The sequence below is a fragment of the Bos mutus genome, chromosome 11 (assembly GCF_027580195.1).
Source record: "Bos mutus isolate GX-2022 chromosome 11, NWIPB_WYAK_1.1, whole genome shotgun sequence".
Lineage (NCBI taxonomy): Eukaryota > Metazoa > Chordata > Mammalia > Artiodactyla > Bovidae > Bos > Bos mutus.
The window spans coordinates 18,037,004-18,043,966 of NC_091627.1; the positions used below are offsets into that span (position 1 = coordinate 18,037,004).

At 48.5% G+C, this 6,963-nt stretch overlaps 1 long non-coding RNA gene across 2 annotated transcripts; it reads right to left on the reverse strand.

The window, feature by feature from the left end:
- Nucleotides 1-272: 272 nt before the first annotated feature.
- On the reverse strand, nt 273-5,169 carry LOC138989959 (uncharacterized). Of its 2 annotated transcripts, XR_011466148.1 has the most exons (5): nt 5,070-5,169; nt 4,516-4,660; nt 3,417-3,618; nt 1,007-1,156; nt 273-620 (listed from the first exon to the last, which is right to left on the reverse strand). It is a non-coding gene; the product is annotated as an uncharacterized lncRNA (long non-coding RNA). The 2 variants fall into 2 exon arrangements; XR_011466147.1 differs by having other exon boundaries at nt 273-1,156.
- Between the last annotated feature and the right edge of the window lie 1,794 nt (nt 5,170-6,963).

Below are 6,963 nucleotides of genomic sequence, written 5' to 3' on the forward strand. Positions count from 1 at the left end.
TCATAGGAAAGGGTGAGAAATGCTTTATAAGAGGTGAGTTGAGGGTGCCAAAGAAACATGAAGATGGGCACCTAACACTGCCTCCAGACACAAGAAAAAGTACTCTTGCTTCTACAAAGTCACTTTTTGTATCATTGAACTATGGATTATTACCTGTAGGACACGCACAGAAAGATGCCCACCATATACAGGTATAACTGTTTCTCTTCGTCTTTATTCAGTCACCCATTGGAAGTAAATAAATATTATTCCACAATTAGATCATTAGTGAAAATACGAAATATTAGAATTCATACATTTTCTGATTTAGATATTCCTCTTTGTTTGGGGAATAACATGTACCAAAGACCCTCTGTTTTGGTCTCGCTGGTTCCATGGTTCTTTTAAAACTTACATCCAAGGACAGACATGCACATGAGGAAGGCTGCAGACTTAATTGCTGTCACCGGGGTCAGGAACACGATGATCTTCCTGGGGCTCCCTTTTAAATCACCGACATTGGGGATTTCTTCACATTAGTAGGTCAGCACATGATAAAGCATGTGCCTATTTTAAGACCAAACGAAGGCTACTGGAGAACCAAGGAAGAAGGCAAATGTCTGGAATTCCTATGCAGTCACCTAGGAGAAATGTCACCAGTGAGCCAAGGGACAGAATGGGACCAAGTCAACCTTGTCCACACGCTTTTAAGTGGCTGCTTACAAGGCTACATAAAAAGCGAGCATAAATTAGGATAGAAATGAAAAGATGGTGAACTGCTTGATAACAGAAGTTAGGAAGTGAGAAGGAACTCATGTGGTTTTTTCCTGTTCCCGTTTGAAATGAATTTAGGATCTGAGTCTCCTTTTCCGATCTCACAACACTGGACCACTAATGGACATCAGAGATAATTTAACCCAATATTAATTTATAAATAAAAAATTGAGGGTCCAGAGAGGTGGATCAATGGCTGAGGTCATGCTCTGAGCAAAGGTCAAGGTCAGAACTGAAACACCAGGCTTCTTACCGGCTGTGACCCCTCACCCCATGACCTTGCAGTGCTGTCACTAAGATATGCCTGAAATCCGAACACAGTTGAGAGTTCTCGCCAGCATCATCTGACAGTAGAGTCATCACTGGTTCACTGGGGTGATGGCTGCAACTCTTGGCCTGCAGGCTTGAGAGCATAAGAAATACAGTGTATTTCTCTTTAAGACCAAATTTAATTTCAGAGTCTCATCTCTTCCTTCGCAGGCTCACATCGAAGCCCTGCAGTGACGACAAGGTGGGTAGGGGCATGAGTGCCTCTGAGCCTGGGCACCACCATCCACCAGTGGATACATCTGGGTGTCCACAAAAGAGTCCCTCCCATCCGGCCTCCTGGTGTCAGCTCATGCGGGTTCAAGGAGGTCACCCTCCTTCCTCCATGGCCCATTTGTGGGCCCTCTTCAGGTGCAGTGGCCCCTGAGGCTTCCCTGGGCCCTGGAGTCAACATTCTGGCCTGTTGCTTGTCCTACAGGCTCAAGATGGGGAGGCAGGGCTTTGTGAGGATGCCTGTCCACCCAAACACATGCTAAAACTACTTCATCTAATGGGACCAGAGAGAGTCTGGGTTAAGGCAGATTCCCCAGGTCCTACTGAGGGCATTTCAGGGATGACAAAGAAGACACGTCTCTCCTCCGGGAGTTCTCAAACACATCTGAGGTTTCTATAGGGACCCCCACCACCATGCACTCCAACCAAGGACTCAGCAGTGGAGAGGGGTTTGTGGGTAAAGACAGAGCCCTGGGCAACACCTCAGATCTTTTCTGCCCTTCTTCAAACTCTAGAACCTTAATTTAATCTCAGGGCAACATAGAGCAGAAACTCGCACTGAGCTAGTATTTGTTGCTCACACCCTGAGTTCTGCCAAGAACTGAATTCCCCACCTCGCTGTCCTGGGTTCCTCAGGTGGGCTAATGGTAAAGAACTGATGGCCAATGCTGCTGCTGCTGCTAAGTCGCTTCAGTCGTGTCCAACTCTGTGCAACCCCATAGATGACAGCCCACCAGGCTCCCCTGTCCCTGGCATTCTCCAGGCAAGAACACTGGAGTGGGTTGCCATTTCCTTCTCCAATGCATGAAAGTAAAAAGTGAAAGTGAAGTCGCTCAGTCGTGTCCGAATAGTCTTAGCAACCCCATGAACTGCAGCCCACCAGGCTCCTCCGTCCATGGGATTTTCCAGGCAAGAGTACTGGAGTGGGGTACCATTCCCTTCTCCAATGGCCAGTGCAGAAGCCATCAAAGATATGGGTTCAATCCCTGGGTTGGGAAGATTTCCTGGAGTAGGAAATGGCAACCTACTCCAGTTTTCTTGCCCGGAGAATCTCATGGACAGAGGAGCCGGGCGGGCTACAGTCCGTAGGGCCACACAAGTTGGACACGACTGAAGTGACTTAGCATGCACATACCTTGCTTGCTACACCTGCTCTGAGCTTTCCAGACTAGGAGATGCATGCAGAACAGCAATGAAAACTGACAACTCAGATATCACTCGACCTCACCAGGACCAAGGTGCCCATGGCTTGAGTGCTCACGTGGTCCATTGCCATGGACCCACTGTCTGGATCTCACCCCCAGATCCTGGTAGGTTCAAGACACCAGCCACAAAGAGGAGCTCAAGATGTGCAAGAGTCACTGGAGAACAGCACTCACCATTGCCCCTCCCTGGGTAAAGCCAACCTACTAATGGCGTGTCAGCAGCATTTCCTCTTACTCAGAAGTCCACCACAAGAAAAGCACATCCTCTCTAAGCTTCATTGTCCTTATCTGTCCAAACAGGCAGACATCTACTTATAAAGACTGCAGATAGGGGAGGTCAGCCCTTATCAAGTACACGTGTACAGTTGCTGCACAATAAATGGCAGCCATTAACAAAGACAGCCCTTGGACTGCAAGGAGATCCAGCCAGTCCATCCTAAAGGAGAACAGTCCTGAATATTCATTGGAAGGACTGATGCTGAAGCTGAAACTCCAATACTTTGGCCACCTGATGCAAAGAACTGACTCATTGGAAAAGACCCTGATGCTGGGAAAGATTGAAGGTGGGAGGAGAAGGGGACGACAGAGGATGAGATGGTTGGATGGCATCACCTACTGGATGGACATGAGTTTGAGCAAGCTCCAGGAGCTGGTGATGGACAGGAAAGCCTGGCGTGCTACAGTCCATGGGGTTACAAAGAGTCGGACACGACTGAGTGACTGAACTGAACTGAACAAATGCACACTACTATATATAAAAGAGACAAACAATAAGGACCCACTTCGTATCACAGGGAACTATATAGCTTGTGCTAACCTATAATGCAAAAGAACCTGAAAAAGAATACACACACACACACACACACACACACACACATATATGGGCTTCCCTGATGGCTCGGTGGGTAAAGACTCTACCTGCGATGCAGGAGATGCTGGTTCGATCCCTGGGGTTGGGAAGATCCCCTGGAGTAGGAAATGGCAATCCACTCCAGTATTCTTGCCTGGGAAATCCCTTGGACAGGGGAGCTTGGTGGGCTACAGTCCCAAGTGTTGCAAAGAATCCAACAGAACTGAGCAACCGAGCAGGAGCATGTAACTGCATCACTATGCTGCATACCTGAAATGAACACAAAATTGTAAATCAACTGTACTTCAATAAATAATACACAGCAGCCATTTTTAACATTTTCTCTTCTGTATCATCATTAATAACCTTCTTAAGATTTGTGACATTTCCACAGGGCATCTTTCTGAATTTACTAGCTGGCAGAGGGTTAGTGAGGAGGCACCAGGTCATAATTTGCATCACTACACAGACCACGTGGAGGCAGATGTGCTTGAGAGAAGTCCACAAGTAAAAGATGATCTAGGAAACGTGAATGATTGCTAACAAAAGCAGTTTGGCAAGGGCATGAATGACTCAGGGCAAGCTTGTTTCCATTTCTACAAAAACAACTCAAGCCCCTTTGTCTTTCTGAGTCTGTCGTGCAACTGCTTGGAGTTATGGCTCATTATGTACGTGGTACCAACAGAGGCTTCCACCCTGAGTTAGCACCTGCTCCAGTGACTCACCCAGGTACTGAAAATGCAGGCCCCCAAGCCGACTCTCCAGAGCTCTTGGTTCAGAATTGTTGCCAGAGGGGCTTTCTGGAGGAGAAAGACTTCAGGTAGGAACACACCAGCAGGAATGACACCCCAGGATGCATCCAGCCAGGGAGGGGATTCCATGGGAGAACAGGGGCAGCCTCGTGGGGTTCCCACGTGTGCTGGACATGCCCCAGCCTGACTTGCCGCCCGGCCTTCGCACTTCTCAGGAACAGACAGTGAACCTCTGCCCAGCCTTTGGCGGAGTCCAGAAATTTCCCCTTAACACAGTGTGCTACTTTCAGATGCTGGTACTGAGTCATCAGACTGACACAACCACCATACTTTCTCATTTTTCATATTCACAAGACCTAGTGGTATTATGGCCAATCATCTCCTGAAACTGCATTTTCTGCAAACTTGGGCGTACCTCTGATCACGTCCAGACCATCACCTGCTGGAACAGGTCCTCGTCCATGGAGTCCTGGCCAGGGTTAGCAGTTTACGGTAGCAGTGTTCAGATCCAGTGCCTTCAGGACTCTCCTCAAGCTCACCATTCCACACTGTCTGAAGACCTAGAAACTCACAAGAAGTTAGCCCAGCTATTCCAATATGAATCCACTAAGAAACTGAGAACTCAGGAAAATATATTAGCTAATGGTTTCCACTTGGTCTAAGACAGATATAGGTCAATTATATTTCCCCCCTCCCCCGCCCCCCGCCTCTCTTTCTCTCTCTGTTTAAACAAGAAAATTCCAAATCACACACCAAGAGCTGGGTTAAGATCAATGATTTAGCCAACAACACAAGAGTAAAATAATAGTTAAGCTGTCTGCCAAGTCCACAGACTCGATTCCAAGGCTTTCACTTACGCTAACTCATTTAACCCTCACAACAACCCTACAAAGAAGCTGACACTGTTATTATCCCCAGTTGACAACTGAGGAAACCAAGACACAGAGACACCGAAGTCACACAACTCACAACTGGCAAGGTGTGAATTCCAACCCAGACTGTCCAGCTCCTGAGTGCACACTCCTGAACACAGATGTTCAAGAACTGGAACCAGGCATCTTTGGATGCTGAGCGGAAAACAAGAGTTTTAATGGAAGAGGATTTGGGGAAGCATAACAATCACTAGACAAATTTTAAACAATCTGTCAAAAGCTGCAACCCTTTCTAAGGCAGCAGCACCCAGCCATACCCACACATCAGCTGTCACGCACCAAGGGCATTCCATCTTTCTTCCATTCAATATGGCGCTCCATGGTGCCCAACCTCAGGATGCCTGGTATGGTAACGAATCATCGTACTGAGTAATCGGGCTGTAGCAGGGGGAAGAAGGCTGCTTCCTCCACCAGGACCACAATGACTCTATGTCATTGTCATGGAAGGCAATGACTCTTATGGCTTTTTTAGGGTCATTTGCGGTAAGGCCCCCAGGAGCCCAGCACCACCTTCCAGGACACATCTGGCCAGTGGAGGCCAAGCAGAGTCAGGCCAAAGTACACAAAAGAGGAGCCACTGATGGGGTTCCGGGTGCGGCTGCCTCTCACCTTGCCTCCAGCGAATTCCAAGGCTGGAAGTCACCCAGAGGGAGCTAAGCATGGAGTCAACTGTCCCCCAGTGAAACCGCATTCACATAGACTCAGGAAAGGCTCAGCCACGCCACCACCTCCAGGCTGGAAACACACAAAGACAGGTCACCAGGACAGACCTGGAGCGAACCCACCCAGGATCAAAGCAGATGCGTCCACGGAAAGTCAGGGAGCTGGGAACACCCTAATCAGGGTAGAAACTTCCCCTAGTCTGATCACCAGCACCAGTTTATCATTCTTAGTGAACACCAAAAACCTTGTCTTCACAAAAGACATGTAAGAAACCCTTCAACAGAAAAAGTTTTTTTTCCATCTTGACCCAGATACTAAATGCGGCCTAATTGACAGAGTTCCGCAGAAGGCCCCCTTAAGGGGCCTTGGCTAGGGAGCTGAGAGGCTTACTCACAAAGATGGGATCGGAGCTAAAAGTCAGAGGGCAACTGACTAACAAGCATTCAGACAACAGTGGTGGGCTTAGGAGGACACAGGATATTTTTCCTGAGTTCTTTAAAACTAGGTCAGGTTCTTCCTGCCCACAACCATGGCCTGGGGATGGAATCTTGATGTCTTGAGGGTCACTCTGCCTGGTGCCCCTCCCCATATCAGAGTCTCTGACCTAGGGTAGGATGGGACCACCATCCGCTCTATCCCCCTTCCCCTGGTCTCTTCCGCCCAGTGCTCAGAAACAGAAGGGACTTGGAAAAAAAAAAAAAACTTTCCCAGAGCACAACACACAATCAGCAAAAAAGGACAGGGTTCAAAGATTTCTGGGCAGGAAATGTCAAAGAATGAGGTATCTTGATGAAGGCAACCAAAAAAAATGAAAGCAGTCTGGTCTCTGAAACTCAACCGCCCAGCTCCCCCAAAAGCCCTTCAAAGGCTCCCAGAGCGCTGAAGTCTGCAGCCCCATCTCCAGGGTGCCCCTTCCACCAGCATCCACTCCCAGGGGTCTGTACCCTCACTCACAACAAAAGCAAAGAGGGGGAAGGGTGCACAGAGAAAGCTGGTTTTGTCAGTGAAGTAGCAGATCTTTGAGATTCTGTGTTCTTCCAACACCAGGGGACTCTGGCAAGTGGGTAGGCTTCCCGGAGGAAGTTTCAATTACACAGTTCACCAACCCCAGCTCAGGGCTGTCAGCCCAGGCTGGGCCCTGGATTATGGGCTATTTGGTAACTTATTTTGAGATGAGCAAGGTAACCACAGGTGCCAGGTGGCCATGAAGGCCCTTGAAAACCTATATCACAGAAGACGCCCTGCAGACTTCCTCAGACACGCTGGGG